This window comes from Daktulosphaira vitifoliae, unplaced genomic scaffold, assembly GCF_025091365.1.
Source record: "Daktulosphaira vitifoliae isolate Bord-2020 unplaced genomic scaffold, ASM2509136v1 Scaffold_3, whole genome shotgun sequence".
Classification (NCBI taxonomy): Eukaryota; Metazoa; Arthropoda; class Insecta; order Hemiptera; family Phylloxeridae; genus Daktulosphaira; species Daktulosphaira vitifoliae.
Window position 1 is genome coordinate 42,451,155 of NW_026099574.1, and position 21,543 is coordinate 42,472,697.

The 21,543-nt window shown below is 27.1% G+C and overlaps 1 long non-coding RNA gene across 1 annotated transcript; it reads left to right on the forward strand.

The window, feature by feature from the left end:
• The first annotated feature begins 1,324 nt into the window (after window positions 1-1,324).
• LOC126901976 (uncharacterized) lies at window positions 1,325-3,453 on the forward strand. The gene is made up of 3 exons (XR_007703160.1): window positions 1,325-1,408; window positions 2,945-3,000; window positions 3,293-3,453. It is a non-coding gene; the product is annotated as an uncharacterized LOC126901976 (long non-coding RNA).
• The last annotated feature ends 18,090 nt before the right edge of the window (window positions 3,454-21,543 follow it).

Sequence of the window (21,543 nt, forward strand, 5' to 3'; positions counted from 1 at the left end):
TTAAAATATTGTAGACCTTTGATTGTTAAGAAATAGTTCAATTGTAAAAAAGACATGCTTTCAGTATATTTAAGTATAGGTGTTCTCATCCATTCAGTTACGAACCTTATATCACATGATTGAGAGTTGCTAAGTACTTACTTAAAAAAAAACTATGCATAAGATTTTCATCAATTTTTATAATTTCATTCATAATTACTTGATTATGTAACGGTGAAAGTCGAATTAAATAAATTAGTTTTTTTACAAACAATATGAATTGTTTTTCAATAAATATTATATTACAATTTGTTAGTGAACAGTGTTACTGCATTGTTAGTAGGCATCATTAAATTTTATTTCGGCCAATAAAAAATAATCTATTGATAACAAATAATTGTTTATATTTTTCAATTTTCACTTCTTATATTGTTTCACTTTGTGAACACAAGAGTTGTTAAATTATATAACATAATGCAGTGTTCCTCAAAATTAGTTTATTATGATAGCATTTGGTATACAATTATGCAAAAACTCAACAATTCAATGGAATTAATAAAAATAAAGTAAAAAAATAATCACAAGGGTCGGTCGATTGATTGATACTCAGAGGGATTTGACTTTCCCCAACTATAGAAGTTGAGTGGTATAATTTATTTCCTGGGCAATTAATTATATTCGATAAAGTGCTTAATTTGGTAAAGTTGAACCCAAACGTTTTTTAAGGGTTATTCCTATCTCCTTTGTTTTCAACATTTCAATTTTACTCTCTTAAAAAAGGATGAAAAACGTCACAATTAGCAACACATTTCCATACTATAGTATATCACACAGCGCCTTATGAAACAATTAGTATAATTTTTTATTTATACCTTTTTGCTAATCGAGTATAAAGTACTCTGTAACACAATGATCTTATTTTATACTTTTATGAAAAGCAAGTCTTTGTATGGATTTTGTAGCTTAGTACTTATAATAAGCAGCAAAGCGAACTTCTGTTTTATTTTTTTATATTAAGAGAACTTAGTTATACTTTATACAAATGTTAATTTAATTAGTTTGCTACTTATTAATGAGAAGCTTTGACGAAATAATTTAATGGAAAATAAAACCTTCGACGATCAAGACTATAATTTATTTAAATGTAAAATAAAAATTACATTTTATAAGGTTTCTACGATTTCCGATAATTCTTAGTGGGTTATAATATTACACCTGTTTTATTCTACACAACAATATATTATTTTATTAATACAAAAGTTCAATGTTTATTTTTACTTTGTCAGAAATAATTTATATATTGTCGTACATAATTCTCCGTTAAAAGTTTTTCAAATAATTCTTTATTTAATATTAAGTCTTATGCGCCTGAAGTGTTGTAATGGCTCGACTCCAAGTGTTTCTAATATTATTTTCAATACCATAACAGGTATACTACTATTGCGGAAATATTTTATTTTATGTATTTGGCAAAGCTAGTAGCTGAAATCAATCCAAAGCTCAAATTTTATTCAGAAGTCTTTTTATTTTTATGCTAAACAGAATTATTTATTATTTTCACAAAATTATTCTTAGTCTACTTAATATTTTTAAAATCTTTTGAAAAAGCTGGTTTTAGCTACATAGGAAATGTTTTAATAATGCAACATTTTTTTTTATATCTTTTATACATAAATGTAAATGTATAAGGAAATTATTAAAAAAAAAAAAATGTGATGATAAATAAAGAATAGCAAAGTTTTCATGTCCAACTTACATTATAAGGCGACTCTTCACATTACTAATAGATAAAAAAGAATACTATCACTACAGAAATAAAATTTTTATTAAAACATCAAATAGCACAGGATAAACTTTTTTAAAATTAAAAATCAAATGATTATATTAAAAAATATATATTAATAGACAAGTATTACAGTAGTTAATAATATTTTTTATGATAAAACTTCATTTATATTAATATTTATCATTTATTATATACAATAAGTAATTATACTTTTATAAAATAATATTGTCTAATTTTATAATTGTAAATATTTTATCATTTGAATTTCATGAGATATTAGTGTGTATAGATAAACAGTGATAATGTAGTAAATTTTCTATAGCATAGTAATTATGTTTTAGAATAAATGAAAAATTATTCTTTTGTAACTATTAGTTACAAGAGAATAATTTTAACATTAAAAGTTTAAAAGTTATTATTTAATTTTTTACTTTTTCTTTATATTAATGAATATTTTAAATATCAAAACGAACCCGTTGTTAAAAAAAATACTTTTAAAGTGTTCAAATAGTTTACTTTTGACATTCAGGGGTCTTAATATTTTTCTTTTAACTAAGAAATTCTTTTGCTTGTTTTTTTTTTTTTTGTTATTCAATGCCAATATTTTATTTATTTACATTAAACAAACCGATTTAAGAGGGACTAAGTGTTAATTGTTATGGGTGAAACGTTTGGCTAAAGAAATTGGAAAATTCTCAGTTATATGTTTGTGAACCAAGTCACGAATGACAAATAAAGCGACAACAGATCTTAACGGTTCACGATTAACAAGAGATGTAGTAAATGTGAAAATATACCACCTCGATCTCCATGAATAAAACATTAAGAAAAAATGTTCAATAGTTAAAATAAGAAGGTCCTAGTGATAATATCGTAACAACACGTTATGTGTTAAATGGGTGATATTAGGTTAATACCGAAAATGGTAGTTACTATTAAACCAGAAACGTGAATGGCGTAATATTATCGAATATTATTATCATTTGTATCTTACAAATGAGAAAATTGATGATATTTTCAGTAATGTTCATAATTAGTTAAGTATAATAAGTAGCCTTTAATGTTCAAATTTGTCTGAGAAGCTGTGAATTTGATTTTCATTTGGTTTAGTTTTTGTTAAATGCTGAATTTATAATCGAACCATATTCTGATAACTTAAGGTATTTTGTGTGTTTACAGGATATTACTTGTATGAACAAAATGTTTGTGTATTCATCAAGTACTTCAGTGTATAGGTATATTTGAACTGACTTATATTTAAACGAGAACAATATTTATTATTGTATTTGGTTCTTTATATTAAAATGTTGAAGTTATGCATTTAAATAAATATAAAATGAACGAAAATGTTTAGTGAGTTCGTTTACTACAACAAATACCAAAATTGATAGAAAATATTTTTTTAAATTGCGTTTTGTATTCATTTAAAGTTGTTTACAAACATTCTTTACATTAAAATATTTTATTTTTAATGTAAATATTTAGTAGCAACTTTGTATGTTTACAAATTAAGTGTTTCTGTTTTAGATTACCAGGAGAATATTCAAATTAAAATATGCAAGTCTGCGCAGTAATAATTTTTCAGTGATGTAATTGTCAGTGAAATGTACCTGTAGTCATTGTGATTTATCAAGAATAATATATATTATTGCTGGTTTTATTTATTACATCGAACCAGCAATATTCAATGGAACCTTTGCATTTATTTATTTAAATTTATAATTGTTTTCAATATTTAATTTTTGTTCTTTAATTAAATTAATTTTTATTTCATAAGTTTTTAATCTGCTTATTATAGGTATTATTAAATTATCGATTATGCGAAGCTTGCACACAATATTATTCAACAGTTTAGTTTATGTTTTAGAAATGTATATGAAACTTCTGTTTGTTCAAAATAGGTTTCTATAAATTATTTCCAAAACCATTAAAACGAATGAACAGCGAATTTTAGTTAATAATAAATAATAAAATCGTGACTGTTTTTGAAATATTTATTGTATTATATTGAGTTTATTGATGTTAATTGTACCGTTTACTATAACAAGAAACAAATAAAAATGTGTAATTGGTTCTATTTATACTTTAAAATAATTTTTCAAATGAAACTTTACAGGCAAAATAACTTAAATATAATTGATTCTTTACGATTCACTAATTAAAATTATACTTCATTGACTCCATAAAATTGTGTAATTTGTATTATTCGAGTAGCAAGTTACAGTAATCTCATACGAAATTATAATTTTATGAGAAATCTGTTTTTTTATTATTTTTTTTATGTAACTTCATTTCTTATAGATACAAACGTTACTTTGTTACTTTTACGAATAAATAAAGAAACTATAGATTTTGACTCAGTAATTTTTTAAATATGTTTGTAATAATTTATATTCTTAATAAAAATCTATGTACCGGGAGGTGTGAATCAGTTTGTTTTTCAGTTGCCATTAAATTTGAAATTTATTCACTTACAAAAGCTAATCTAAATAAATAAAATAGAAAAAATCTCTTCTAGTAATTATATCCCAATTTATAAAAGTGTACATGAATAATGCGACTTTAAGTGGACGTTTTTCAATAGATGACAAAGGGACGGAGCGGGAGATTTGTCATGTACTAGGACCAGTAATTTCTGAGTTATTAACCACTACACGAGGACACGCAATATTTCACAGCGAAATTGACAATCGCCAGTCAACGGAAATGATTTATGTGACCAACAAGAGCTCACATTACCCTCCTATCTTTGCTTCTCGTCCAGTATATTTCTTATTACCACACGTTTCACACACGAAACTACATACTTCCCTGTCATATTACTTCGGAACGCTGTTCTTTTGCTGAAATCTACTTAGGTTAACGTGGTGAAAAAAATTGAAAGAAACAAAAAACATGCGAGAGTGCCTGTGAAATCCCATTTACTTCGGTAACCCCTACGTTGATATGTATTAAGTTGTTTCATAAAAAATTTTATTTTTTATTACATTATTCATGTATTATAATGTAATTTTTGTTTCACTTGAAAACGCTTTAAGGGCTATCAAAAGTACATAACCAATTAAACTAAAAAATAAATTAAGAATAATATATTTCCAGTACCTATTAAATTATCTTAGATTGTTTGAAGGGAAATGTAATTATGAAATGATATCAATTTTAAACAGCCCCATTCGAATATAATATATATTTATGGGATGACATTAATGGTAATATGTATTTACCATCACTATAATTTCGATGACATTTTTTATAACGTCTATCTTAGAGATAACGTGACGTTTTATCGTTAAATAATTTATTAGTTATTGTTCTTGATTATTATAAAAATATTACATTAAAAAATGACCATGTTTATAGAAAAAACAGATTCCTTGACTACTTAGTAAAATATTACATATGTATAAATAATAGGGAGTTCTTGTTAATTTATCATGAAAAGATAAAAATTCTTATTGGAAAATAGTGGTTAAAATTTAAATATTGTAAGCATTTACAAATATTAAACATTATAATACACCAATATAAAATTTTTTGACTTCTTAAAAAAAGTTCACACCCATCTCATTTTTTTATTTACTCCAATTTTAAAGTTAAAACTTTTAAGCATTTATAATATTTAATTTTTTTAACAACGTCACAATTTTGTTCTCAAAGCATAATTTCATACGCTGATATTTTTTTTATATCAAAACTTAGGTAAAATTCTTGATAAAGTACAAGATATTTTGGCTGAACAAAAAAAAATTTTGATAAGCATTAAGCATCCAACATTGTATTTTAACAAGTTCTAATAAGAATATATTATTTTTATGAATAATTTTCAGGTTTAAATCAAAAAGTTTTAATAATTGACAAGTTAACATTAAATTGTCCTATGCATGGAATATTTTAGTACTAATTATTTGATGAGACATTTTTATTTGATGTTTAAGCCGTTTTCCATATAAATGAACACAATAGTTAACATGGAAGTCATTAAAATAAACGTATGTTCAACATGCGTTCTAAAACGTGACAAATTAACTAATAAGTGTCTTTGAAATGGAAGACTCGTCAAGGGAGTATAGTACTTTGCTGCAGAATAGCTAGTTTCATAATCATGTATGTAGGAAATTTATTTTAACATTGATCTTTCATAAAATTATTCTGCGAATTTTTAAAAAAATCGTTTCGTATCTAGTTAAAGACATTACACTTACAATAATTGAAACATTTTCTCCTGTTCCTTGTAAATGGTAAAAATTTACAAAAAGTTTATATTTTTAAAACTGAAAAATTTTGATATTTTTTCTTAAAATTGTCATACCTTTTTGAGACAGTGTACTCAACACATACCACTTAAATGACAGATTGCTGATGGTAAAAATAGAAGCAAAACCTACAGACATTTACATTATTCAAGTGTACTTTCCTACATTTAGAAGTATAGATGAAGATATTGAAGAGACATACTGACAGATTGAAGAACTAATACAACCAACAGAATGAAAGTCAAACGTATTTGTCATAGGCTTTGTGAGAAGCTGAACTTCTCAGGAAAATATGAACTGGTGAAGAGAAACGAAAGAGGGGCAAGATTGTTAGAATTTTGTGAACAACAGGAACTGATAGTAACAAATACATACTTTGAAGTCCCACAAAGGAGAAGATACATAAAAAAAGCACATGGAGATACAAGTCGGTATCAAATATCATACTTGTAAAAATAACAATAGTGGAAGTCTATCGCTGGATTTTGTCGAAAGTAGAACTATAACAGTTCTGAAGAAAAGCAATGCAACAGAATGTGGAAACTATAGATCTACTACGCTCCTTTCTTATGCTTCAAAAATGCTTCTAAACATTATCAAGAACTGATTGAAAGAGAATATAGAATGAAATATAACGAGAAGATCAGTTTGGATTTAGGAAAGGGCAAGAAATAAGAGAAGTGATATTAGTACTGATACTGATCCTCAAGAGAAGAATTGCACTGAATAGAAATATTATAGCAACATATATAGGTCTAGAGAAAGCTATTAATAAAGTGCATCGAAGAATCTTTTTCATGGTATTAAGGGAAAAAAGAATTGACTGGAAAGATAGACGGCTCTTTTCAACTTATATAAGGATCAAACAATAGAAATAAATGTAAATAAATCTGTAAAAGAAGCAAGAATAAGGATAGGAGTGAGACAATGATGCCCTTTGTCGCCCTATCTATTATATTTTTCATTGAAATGAGCATATACATATTAAAAACCAATACCAATAGAGTGAAAATAAATGTTTTGAACATATCTTGTAACTTGTCTTTTGTTTCACTGATGAATTTGGCGTCAAACATAGAGGAATGGCTTTAACGGCAATGCATTGCCTTAAATAGTTGCTGATGATCAAATTTTTTTAAAATGAATAAATCTAAAACATTTTTTAGCTTCAATGCAATGCTGAGAAGGTATTAATTTTATCATGATGTGTTTATTTATTTTTTTTATGTCTGTCACTACTTTTTTAGAGATTTTTTTCAACGATTGTTTGAAAGATCACAAATTGTATCTAATTAAAGGCATTATTAAATATTGAAAAATTTTTCCTCGTTCTTCGTAAATGGTTGAAATACCCAAAAAATTATAATTTTTAAAATCGGTAAATTTTAACATTTTTTCACTTTATTTTATAACAATTATTACAACTTATTGAAAAATGAACTAATCAACAAAATTTTTTTAAATTAAAACTTTTGGTATTTCCTTTGATTTGATGTATAACTTTTTTTGAAAATCTGACTCTTACCTGCTCACGGGGGAGGATTCAAAATGGCAATATTTTTACAAAACTCAAAATTTTCAACTTAATTTTAGAAAATGTTCCGAAAATACTGCGTCCTTTAACACAAGTTAAATTAAAGCTTATATTATGTACCACAAATTAAAAAAAAAGAAAACATTTGTCCAGACGACTTATCTTCTGTGGCTGTCGTAGTTAAAATTTTGTGTTTTAATTTTGATTTTGTGTTAAANGTCCTTTAACACAAGTTAAATTAAAGCTTATATTATGTACCACAAATTAAAAAAAAAGAAAACATTTGTCCAGACGACTTATTTTCTGTGGCTGACGTAGTTAAAATTTTGTGTATTAATTTTGATTTTGTGTTAAAATTTTCAATTTTCAATTTTCAATTTTTTTGTTTATTTTAAAATACCTTATAAGAGTTTGCTATAGTAATGAGTCCACCAATTTTTATAAAATGTACATGAATCTAACTTGCATGATATATAAATTTGTATTCCATTCTTAACTCTGTTTATACTTATTTTGATTATTTTTCTTTCTCAAAGTTAAGAAAAGCTTCTTTGAATTTTTGAACGAGCTTAAATTGTCTTTTTTGACTAATATTTATATAATTCTCGGTGGCTGCGTTGAATATAACACAGATTTATACGCTCAGGGTACGAAGTGCGATTCCCGCCCGTCAAAATAACTTTTTATGCATTTTTTTCTTAATTTTATTTTGAGGTGGAAAAAATTTAAAGTTTGTTTGATTTTTATCTTATTTAGATTGAATAACTTCAATAAATATCAAGCACCCAATCAATGCAGGTTCCTAATATTTAACGAATCATCCTGTATATAACAACATTATAACTTTTATAATTTCTCCGTAAAAAATACAATACTAAATTATTAATAACTGAACTATTACATTAATTAGACATTAAATTTAATTACTATAATAAGTGATTTTTCAAATATTATACTTATAATTCATAAAATTTGTGGGCAGGATATAAATAAGGAAATAAGAGATGATGTTACTTTAGAATAGTTTACTAATTTCTTAAAATTAATCACCATCTACAGGTTTGCGTTCTATAAATTTATAAGCAATATTTTTAATAATATAATAAAATTTTTTCCTATCAGAAGTTAATAGTATAATAGTTTAAGTATATGGTAAGTTAATTGTATAAGAAAATGGTATAATTAAGAAAATTGATAACAACTTTTGAACCTGTATTTTGAAAGATATTAAAACTTTTATAATAGGACAGGAAGTTAAATTTGGTTTAAATATCTAGGCATTTATGAACTGTACCACTCTTCCGGCTAGTATAAAAGTACTGGTTCAAAAGTTGTTATCGAACAGTCGTTTTTTTTTTAAATTCAATTATTTTTATTAATTATATAAGTTTCATAGTAAAAATGTTTAGTTGGTACTATTTTAAAGGAGAGAGAGAGACTAATTTTTTATTTAATTGTAGAATATAAGAATAGAATACTACTAAATTATGAAATAAATATTATAACATGAATTGTACTTTAAAAGTTATTACGTTAGTCATAGTTAAACAATCACTGTGTATTTTAATAACGGATATAGATATAAAGTAAGTTCAACTAGGGCAGGGTAAAAAACTTTTTTTTTTTTAGGAAATTTATGTCATTCACTGTATAAAATAGAAGTGGGTTGGGTTTGATTCGATTTATAGAGTATGTGACTATAAAATCAACTTTCTTGTCTTTAATGACACATAAAATGGTGATTATTGTGTGTCGACAAGAGGTCTTTGTAATTGTTATTAAGTCGCATTGATGATTATTACTATTTTTTGAGTAAAACTTATCACACACGCACGTATAATTTATTCATGTAAAATTTAATTTCTGTTGAATGTTTGTTGAGAAATACGAGTTGGCAAGTACCGACTGTTGGACACGTATTGCGTGATTTTAATACCGTCGTTTGGTTTTGTTGGCGTGTTTCTGAATGATTATAGTAAATACCAGCCGGTCTCGATATTTGAATAGCTCAACACTATACTGCAAGAAAGGGCATTGGTTTTTCAACAGACGTGGTCGTACGCGTTGGTCCTCGAAATTGTGCGCTGTAACTCACTGCGAAATGCAATAAACCCGATAATTGTCAACATTGTTGGCTGTTTGCCTCCCACACTGCCTTTATACACCTATATACAACGTTTCTAATGCCGAGAAGAAAATATGTGCTTACTTCAATAGGTTTACTGCGATTGTCCTCGTTGTCGGCGAACACGACAAACGACTTTAATATTTACGTCCGGCCATCGTTGATAAAATCTAGTTGGTCGCAGGCTAAGAAAATCATATAAAATGCTTAGGTTTGGTATTACGAACAACAGTAGGAATATTGGCGAAAACGATTTCGTCGTTGTTTACAGAGTACATTTCTGCTGTTTTATACTTGGCCGTTGAATATATTTTTGTTTTTGATTAGGCGATGAAAGGCAATACGTTTGAGTTGCAGAATTTCTTAGAATTTAGGTCAATTATCCGCTGACTTCAAATAAAAGTAATTTTGTTAATTAATAAATAAGTAATCAGATATAAATGATTTATCTGAACTCGTTAAATTATGAATTTTGCATTTTTCAGATAAAACCTACTCATACTTAATGGATGTACAGTGTAACTAAGTTTCCTGAGTGTCCGACATTTTTATTTTATTTTGAAAATTATATTTAATATTACGCGATCGAATAAATAGGGAAATCGATTATACTGTTAATTTTTATCTTATTCTCGTTTAACTTTTTAATTACAGTTTTTCAGACTTCTGCATTATTTTCTTGTTACTTAAAATGGATGTTTTTATTGCGCTTATCCGAAGATAAATTCAATTAATCTTATGAAAAGTAAACACAACGTATTAAATCATTAAAACCATTCTCTTCAAAAATCCATAATTTTCAAATAAAATATTATCATGCAGACCAGCGTATTCTTATGATACAATTTATTTTTGTTTGAATATTAATAATTTTAAAAATTCAAACACCAGTATTATAATATTTTTAACAAAAAATATAAAATAGGGCATGTTAGGTGAATTTTAGGATTATTACCATTTTTCCTTGACCGTTATTTATTTATTTAAATAACTTGTATGTAAGAGAAGTAAATTTTTTAAATAAGTTAACTCAATACTTAACCTTTTATTGAATGAAACTGAAATACATATTCTTGTTAAATACGTATATTTTTTAGACTAGTTAATATTTTTAGAAGCTGTTAGATATAGTTAAATTGAATATTTTTTAGGATCAATTATGTTATTCCTCAAAAACATAACATCGTAACTGAGCTTTAGTAAAGACCTCGGGCGAGGCTATTGTTTTGTGTATTCTGTAAAATGATTTGTCCTTTATAAACATTACTGGAGAAAGTACAGCTTGAGGACAATAGTAGGCATCGCCCAATAGAATAAACTTTTTGTTATGCTAAAAAATAATGACTTGTTTGATATAAGGTAACAAGTTTCTTTAATTTAAATGTTGTTTATGTCAGCAAAAGTCAACATTTTGTCTGAAAATAATAAATTTAATCAATTTAAACGTAAATTGATGTCTAATGAAAAAATATGTTATATTCAATTTGTTTTAATAGCCTTAATATGGAATAAAACAAAAAAAACAAGCAATTAAAAATTATCAAATTTTTTTTCAGAACAATGCTTTGTAAATAATATATAATACATAAATATATATACTTTAGGTTGATAAAAATAAAATGTCGGTGTAAACTGTTTAATTTTATTAACCACTTCATAAATAAAATGTTTCGTGAAAAATAGTTAATAAAAAGAATAAATTTGAATGAGTAACAAAAAAGTGATTTCTTTCATAAAAATCTTCTTAATAACATTTTTTATGGTATTTAAAATTTAGTATCGATATCCATATAAGTTTAAAAACATTCTCCGCGTAAAAAATTAATTATATTTTAACGAAAAATTATAAGTATTAATAAACTGCTAAATTTTTTGATTTTACTATTTATTGCATGTATTTTTATACATAAAATCTTATTTAGTTGAAGAGTCGTAGATCTGAGATTCTTATAATGAAAGGAAACTATGTGTTCAGGTACAAAAGGGTATACCAAGAACAAACAATAAGTTTTTGGGATTTTATTAAACGACTTTCTCTAAACGTTTAAAAGTGAACAAAACTTTTGATCAGTTAGTTGGGTTTGGTTATTGTTCTAAAATGTGAGGGCTTAACACAAACACCAAAGTCTTACTAGAAATCTCAAATGTTTGTCAAATGGATCTTTTGATGATTATTCAACTTTTTTCTTAAATTCGTTAAAGTGAAAGGTAGCTAGTGGTTGCAAAATAAAATGGATCTTTCTTATTTAGTTATTTTTATTATGTTTGTTTTATTTTGATGAATTTCAATATATTTTTTAAAGAAAAAATAACACTTTAGAATGCATTTTATTTTTTATAATTGTAAACAAAATTTACTGTTGTTGACGTCTTTTGAAAAGTTAGCAAGGACTAAAGTAATTAAGATACATAATAACTGGTGAACAATTCAACTTTTTTATATTTATAGAAAAATTGACATCAAATTATCATGTATCACGAAACTATTACTTTTGATGTCGAACCACATTAAACTTAAAGTAAATTTGTCAAACTAAAACTATATAAAACAAAATCAAACAATTAAAAGAAATTTGAATCTAAACTTAAGCAATCATATTTGTCAACCAATTCAAATGATAATATTTAGTATAAACTTTGGATTAAAAAATTATCAATTTAAAAATCATTCTATATTGATTCAAATGTAAATGGTGTGTTTTAATAATAATTAAAAGTTCAACAAACTGCGTAATCATTAACACCTCTACTTAAAAAGCTTTTAATATAAATATGGAAAATTGAGTAATAGCTAAATATGATCCCAAAACTATTTTTTATGTTTTCAAATACGTATATGAGCGCTAAAAGTAAATTAAAAGTTTTTCGTATACAGTTCTTCTTAAAGGCTTTTGTCTTTTTCGTCAGCTAGAAATTTATGTTTGCTAGTTGTTTGCCAGAAAATCCGTTTCGCTAAACGACAAGTGCGCTGCGCAAATAGCTAAGCCGTTAACATTGTTTTTTTTTTATTTCAGCGTTGACATCTCCGAAGAAAGTTTTATACATCGATTAATTTTACTAGTGTCATTCAAAGAATCTACGACTTGCTCTTAGGATTATTTCGTGTTATATTAAAATAAGGTATTGAACTAGTTACTAATTGACAGAGTAGTTTGAAAAGATAAAATTTTAATGAAACGTTGTAAACGTTTAAAGAAGATTATTACGTTTTTGGTGGTATCTTTATGGCTTATATCGGTTAAGTATACAAAGTTTAATTTACGAGTCCACGGAAGTGCCGATTTACTATGAAAAAATAGTAGGTCTCTGTTTTTGTTATTATTATACATTTGTTTGACTTAAAATGGCGCATTTGGGGTGTGAGGTGCTGTGTGCGACAGGGTCATTTGGACTAAGGCATATTTCATTTCTCTAACGTTTATTTCTTCGGTCGAGTGTTATAATACTTGTCCTGGGAATACGGAACCAGCTCTGTTCCTCGTAGAAAAATGCATTTATATGTTATTATATACGTGTAAAGCTTACTCGTGTGCGGTGACGAAATAATATATGAAACCTCGTCTATTTTTTACCCGGCTGGTTAAAAACCCCTTTCGCCGTACCGCATTCGTAGCGTACGTGCGTCACTTTGAAAAATGCAAATAATCATTCCACGTTTCATTCAGTAACGCGTATATTGTAATATCATACACGGCCGTCTTAGATTCGTTTGAGTTGGCATATTACAATATGCACACCGGTCGATCAAATCTCCAACAACGGTTCTGGATAATTTTTTTTGTGTAATATTTTATTTTCCCAACAGGTCTTATAGACACGTTCGAAGCGAACCCCTCGTTTTACTTTATAATAGTTCACATTATTAGAATCGTCGCATAAAAAACATTTACATATGCGCCTTTTATTCAGCACTTGCCTATAAGCAAACGAAACTAATTATTTTAAACGGCCAAAAGGGGAAAGCAAAAAAGTACAGTTGGATTTTGTTTTTAGTGAAATTATTATTTGGATGAAATGCTTAATGGCTCTACTTTAAACGATACTTGAAAATAAACTTAACTATATAGTTTAATGGCAAGCAATAGGTTCGTGTAATGGTATTTTTTCAAATGATCCGCATTAGATCATCAAACACCTTTTGTAATGAATTGCGCATGTCTGTAACCGACGCACAATTAGATTGGTAAACTTTAGCACTTGGAAATTCTAAGACGCAGATAAACCGTTTGCGGTTACTGAAAGCTGTTGATACGGTAACCCTCCTCGTAGGAACTCTGTTGGTACAGAACGGTTCATTTTGTATTAGACTCGTTACGTTTAAAGTTGGATTGCCGTCATTAAAAATATAAATGGACTATATACAGTTCGCAAAGTATTACATTAATTTACCACCCTGACGAATCGGTAGAAGGTTTTTTCTAGCAATGAAATGAAGAAATACTACATTATGTTTATTACACGGCAATAAATAAAACGGGAGGTGGTCCAATTATTTGTATAAGTGTTGCGTTTTCAGAATTAAAACACCGTTGACATGGTTATGTAACTAAATATTTCAATTTCTCCTGGAAGGGAGATTCCCTTTTTTAATTTTTAAATCACCATTTGTTATTGAACATTTCATTTAATCAACTTGTTTACATTACAGCGGAACATTTACAGAGTGCAACAACGATAGGTTTATAAATATATTTTATACGTTAAGGAAAGCAGTTGTTGATTAAAGTTGATATTTATTTACAATGCAAACAACAAGTTTTTACTGTGTTTATTGTCGAAGAAAAAATTGCAAAAAAATAAAATGAGCTTTTAACATTCACAGAGTATTTCTTAGAAAGCTATTCCGATAAAGGTAGGTCGATAGCATTTTAATCGAGGAACTAGTCAAAGTCATTTTAGATACAGAATTTTGGCAGTTTCTCGTCAGTGACCTAAACTAAATTGTATATGCATTACCTATTAATTCTTTTTCTAGACGCGTTTGGTATTAAATCGACACAAAGACAAAATTATTCTGGTAAAAAAAACATAGGAAATTCCAATACTTAGGTGAGGACGTGATTCCTGTATAAGAAATTGAAACGAAATGGCAAAGTGTACGACAGGCGCCGAAATGGCGGCTCGTTTTCCAACATATAGTTGCTCATTGCCCGTAACAACAGTAGAAGTAACGGCAGCAATAGCAACAAAAACGCCAAAAGCACGTTTAACAGCTATGATAAAGAAAAGGCGTCTAGGGGACCATTTTGTTCAATTTTCCGTGAAAAAAAAATATTGCATTTTTCATTTTTAAACCTACAAAGAGCTTTGATGACAAATCTGAAATAATTAGTTTTAAATTACACTTTTTATGAAGCAGCCTAACCTATAAGGTTTGAAAAATTCATTAACAATTCAAAAATGTATCTAATAGCTTACATACGATGTCGTTAAGTTGAATTTCTTCATAAATAGTGTTATGTATCATAAACATTCGTAGAGGGAGAGGCAATAGGAGCAGTTGTCCTTTCCTCCATTCGATTTATTTTTATTAATTTATATTAAAGGATTAAGATTATTATTCTTTATAGTTAATGATAGTTTTTGTTTATTAAATTTATAGAGACGCTTAATTTTTTAAATAATTCATAAAATTATCAGACAATTTTTTCAATGTTCTTCGCCCAGAAGTGCTTATTAGAATAATATTTTTGTTAATTGTATTTTTCTCCTACTTTGCTACAAGCTACACGTGCATATGAGAACGTACATACATTTTAAACTTTTTGGAGAGCCAATTCGTTTAGTGATTGGGCAAGTTTCTTCTTGTTGCATCTATATAACAAGACCTCCAAAAAAGCTTAGTTGCTAGTCACCATAAGATGACTCTTATGTGGTACATGGTGAATTTTATGTAAAATTATTGTATGGATTCCAGTAATAATAAGATAATTTTTTTTTTTTTAATTACTTATTTTTATTAATATGTGAATATTACGAATACGATATTATAAATATATCTCTTAAAAAGTATACGTTAAGTACAAAGGTTTTAAGCATCAAACGGAAGGTTCAAAATAACATCATAAAACGGCATAATAAAACAATGAAAGTCTAATCAATAATAACTGAAACTTCAGAGTGATCTTGTGCATATAATAAGACAAATATATCACCAGGGATCTATAAGGACAATGTATGTGATCAAATGTCCCGTGGAAATGTCTAACGACTAGTGGCGGTCGTAATGTTGACATGTTATTTCTATGGTCTGCTGTCCAATGTGAATTTGTGGCTAGACTACTTTGCAAGAGCCGCCACGATGTGCAGATACGACGCAAGGGCGATCGTATGTTAAGGTACATCGCGACGGTGTCCAGCGGGGAGAAGCTAAGAGTTTTCTAGAGGTCACAAACAATATTCAATGAAATAGTCCGAATAATGGCAGTGTAGAAAACTCTTATGAGCTCCTGGTACTAGAATTTTAAATTATTTTCGTCAGCCCAAAGTACTAAATTCAACTCTGAGAGCTGTTGATACCTATTTTTAAGAAAATGTTGATTTTTATTTTAATTATAGTTTAATTTGACTCAAATAAAATGTTGATCGAACTGCAAATAACATTAGTTAATAAAATTATATCATCCTTGTAGTAAATACTGTGAAATAAATCGAATTAAATTTATTACAAAAGTAGCGCGAGATAAGTATTTTCGAAATTTCAATTTATTTTAGTGGTTAAAAATGAAAAAATTCAAACAATAAATCAATGTAATTTTAGCTATAAAAAATGTTGTAATAAAAACAAATAAATAATTAGTAAATCAATAGAATCATGTTATAATAATAATAATATTCTATCTAAGAACAAATAAAACAACTAATCAAAGTTTCTGCTTATTCTTGGTGTGAGTTAATATTTAATATTACATTATAATTTATTTATTAAAAACCTTAACTGATTTATTTGAACATTTTCTGATTTTAAATCAGTAACATGTAAAAAACTTTTAAAAATATTCAACGTTTCTTAAGTCTTTTTGTTTTACGCAACATGGATACTTTCATTATTTTTCATTATGAATGAGTTTTTCTCGAAGTAACCTGAATGTAGTGTAATTTTTTTTACTTTGAGTTTACCTAATTGCTTTAATTTTAAGCATTTAAACTACACGAGATATTTTAAAATGAAATTCTTATGTGTACTATAACGTATATTTGTTATGAGTTTAGATTTCTCTTTTATTCGCATAGTACTAAACACAATACTTCGTGTTTTTATTTTAGGGCCATTACCAAAAGACTTTTGCTGTTTTTCTACATTTCAACATTCATTATCTACCATGATCATAATTAAAGAAAGTTTTGAAATTCTTTAGCGTTTTTTTTTTTCAAATAAATCATTACCCCAGATTTTATAATATTATTACCATTGTTTAGATTATCATTTGAAATATTTAAAAGTATAATTTATTATTTTTACAAAGATGAAAATTTAAAGATAATTAGCACATATTTTATTTATACAAACAATAGTCGAGATAGACCATTTTAATAATAATATTTTATATAAAATAATAACAAATTTCTCTAGAATATGAAATATGAACAACTTTTGCATATTTTTTATGTTGTATAGATCCTACAACAGAAAATAACTCTGAAGTTATACTTTTTCATTTTCACATTATACTCCTAGCCATCATTAATTTTCTCTTATCCTATTTATCTTAGTCTAAGTAATTTGTATTACCTTCAGCATATCTGCAGCCAAACGTAACTTTTCAAATAGCTCCCTTGACAATTTAATTGTAGGTATAAAGACTTAGTAATTTACTTATTCCCCGAGTACTCTCATCTCAATTAATTATTTTTAAACTAATTTTGAATTGAATGATAATGGGTGGCACTATATCATGTCTCTTTTAATTTATATACCCACAGTGCATGTTTAACATACTACACTTAGCTTTTATCAGTTTTTAAATTTTTAAATGTTTATACAATGTATTGTATAAGGTGATAATTTTAACATTGACCACTTAATTAATCGAAACATTATATTAATTTTTTTTTTTATAGGTTACTTTAGCCACAAACTTTTTTCAAGTCATGAAATATTTTTTATGTTCATCACTGATGTCTTATAAGGATGTTGAATCTTATTATTCAAATGAGAATATAAATATATAACTAGATTAATTATTGTATAATGATTTAATTAAGAAAATGACTTATTGATAAAAACTTTGAACCAATATTTCGAAAGTTATTAACGTTTTTATATCGAGGCGGGAGGAATAGTGAGATTGACAAATGGTTAATGATAAAAATATCAGTACCCTCTCCTCACCTCCATTAATTTAAATTGTTCATTATTTATGTTTCCGCTTGAATAATTAAATTTGAAATGCTCATAAGGTACAATGGATGAACATAATACTTCATGACATATAGATTGGGAAATATATGTAACTAAAAAATCGTTAATTTTTATTTTTAAAATTTGAATTATTCGATTAATTAAGTGATCAATGATAAAATAACTACAATGTTTAATTGAAACTTATAGCATTATGTTTGTTTAGAAAACATTGTTTGTATTTGATTTTTCTTTTGTATTACTATGTTCATTCGTAATGAATCGCATTTTCCGTGTATTCAATTTTACACCTTGAGAATCGACACTTAGATCTACTTTTATTCCATTAAAATAAGAGTTCTATCACAAAAGAAGTGATGAGTGATAAATTCTAGTTGTTTGTTAAAATGTTTTAAAAGAAGTTTTTTTTTACTTCTGATCTACCGACAATCAAATCGTTCCACAAAGTTCTTTTGTTAACTACAACGAAATTGTGTAAAAACGTTGTCACTATTTAAATATTTTAAATTTAATTTAAATACTTTTGTCATCTTATGAAAAGCAGTTGATGACGAAATGTCTGAGAGTACAGTCTTAAAGCAGTCGTTTCACAAAGCTATATAGGTGTACTCTTATATACGCACTCCACCGTGTCTGTCGAGTTTCGCACACAATCAAAGTCATCATACGACATAGCATAAAAAAAGTCAAGACTCTATCAGAAAGAAAGTTGACGTTTTCTTTTGTCCTCCGTTTGTTAGTATGAGTATAATACAATATATGAGATACGCAGTACATACCGATGAAATTCACAGAACTTTTTATTTATTTTCTGTCTCCATATACAATGGAAAAACAACGGACTAAGACGCGTGTCGACCAAAAGATAAACAACATCAACAAAAAGTAGAAACAGGCTCTGAAACGTCAAAATTCGGTCGGCTGGAGTGTGTCCGTTTGCTTTGTTTGTGTTATGCCATCAAACGTCAAACATTCCGTACGCGACGATAAAAACGGATAACTGGCACTAAAGTATATCAACAATAATATAATATGTGACACACATATAGTAATAAACGATAAAATAAAAAAACGAAAATGAGTCCTTATCTACTGAGTGAGACCGGAAATTTAATTTTCGTCCATTCTCTCTGGCAGCCGGTCGCCCGTAGGACACGACAAGCGTTTTGTTTAAGCTTGTCTAAAGCGCTTATAACTAAATAAAAAAAAAAATCATACCCACATAAATCACACAGCGCTCCTCCCTGGCGTTCCGGTTTTTTCCTCATTTTCTCATTTCCCGTCATGTAGCTCTTCTCGCCCAACGTGTGAAACGATAGTAAATTTTGATATATTCATATCCCGTTCGCTTCTAATACCAACTCACGCTTACTCGGCGAGGATGCACAGTATCTATCGTGTGTCGTCGACGACATCATTTTGAAGCCATATACAAGACTATGTTGTTAAAAAGTAAAAAATGGTTTTATCAAGACGTTAACGAAAAAATATATAACTCTGAAAGAATCTGTCATGTTGAACGCGATTTTCTACTGGGATTAAATGCTCAGCATCCTTATTAAGTATTTTGCTTGTTTCAACAATATTCAGTTGTGTTAAATTTTTTTTTGTAACAAATAACCTAAAGCTATCACACTTTTGAAATAGTATAACTGTTTGAGGGTTAGTTTCGTGAAGATTTAATAACGTTTTTTTTTATAAATTAACTAGACTTCCCCAGCAGTAGTTCTACTCTAGACCCTACAGTCTTCACGTGCCTATAAAAAATTATTACTTCACAATCAGTATTAAAAAAATACAGAAAACATTTAATTATTAAAATGAGTAAAATTTAAAAACGGTCAACAGTTAATATACTTAATAATAATTTTTAAATATTGTTTAATACAATAGGTATGCAAAAAAAACTTTACACTTTGTAAATACCCTTTTTTTAATGGACAAAATAATTTTGTTTATATTTGTATGTATTTATATATAAATATGTGTGTGCATCATAATTATTGCGATGTACACACACAAAATAGTGTCCAAACAAAAACTATGCTCATGGACTTCAAAAAATGGACTGCGTGATCTAGAGTACAGCGAGTAAAAAAAAAAAAGCTCATAATTCAGTTTTGACCGAGTTCGTAGTGTTCGTAGCAATGAAATATTCAGAGTACTTTTGTAATATCTTCGGACAAACCTGGTAAAAATTTCAAGTTGTAAATTAAAAAACGCTGACGCTATTGAACATTTATGATAAGATTTTTAAACTTTCACGGTATGCTAAAAATTTATCTTCTCTTTGCGAATAATTTTCCCAAAATAACATCGCCGATCTCTTTCATTTAAAAAAAAAACTTTGAAAATCCGGATGTCGTTAAGAAATTTTTCCAGCATTGGCTAATTTTCGAATTTTTATTATATAAATAAATAATTAAATACATTTTCGTGATTTTTATAGATTTTTTTGTTTGTTGATCTTTGTATTACATTAATAAATTTCATTTTAGCTGTTTTGCCATTTAACGACTAGAAACTACGTGAATTATTTGTAGGCGTTGTAAATAGGCAATTTAGCAGCACCAGTGAGTATGAACACGTCACAACATACTCAGTGTTATTACATGTGACGCCCATAGGCCGTTTAAAACGAGCTTATGATTTTATATGTGTGAATGATAATATTCAGTATTTAGATTAAATATAATTGCACTTAAATATTACAGCGAAATGCATGTTTAAAGAGTTTACAAGTAAACTTTTGTATGAAGAATATATTCTTGAAAAAAACAAATTCACATCATTATTAAAATGGTTTCTATTGTGAAGAGCTAGTTATACAATATGTTGGATACTGTTAACAATTACAATTCAATGAGTATCATATTGAAAATATACTCTTAATATTATCATAAATAAACTTCAACGCATTTCACGTAAAACCGCAATATAAATACTTACTGATGTAATATAAAATGTTTGAGATTTTTTCATATTATCCGTACACCTGTATTTTTTTATAAAATAAAAGTAAGTAAATCAAGTTATTGTAATAATCTTATTACTTTAATAAAAAAAAACACTTGATCAAATATAATTTTAAGTCCTTTTTGTTTTTCATATAAAAATATATTTTTTATAATTAAATCATCCTTAACTTTTATGTCAAGCTAAATGTAAAAAAGACGTTGAATATTTTATTAAAAACATAATTTAGAAGATTCTTACTTTGTTAAAAAAAAATTTTTGGAAAAGTTAAGTAAAAATTTTAAGCATCAATTATTGAGTCAATACATATTTTTAAATTCATTTAGTTTAATTTGGTTCTGATCACTGTAGGGGTTTTTCTGATTATTTTTTTTAAATATTTATCTTGGCCGATTACCTACAGGATACTTATTTCGAAAAATATTTTGTCCGGTGCTGGTACTTACTACTAGGTCATTGCCTAATATCATCAACGCCTCTTCTCTCCTTGCCCCAAACTTAATTCCGCCATTCCTACAAACAATGTAG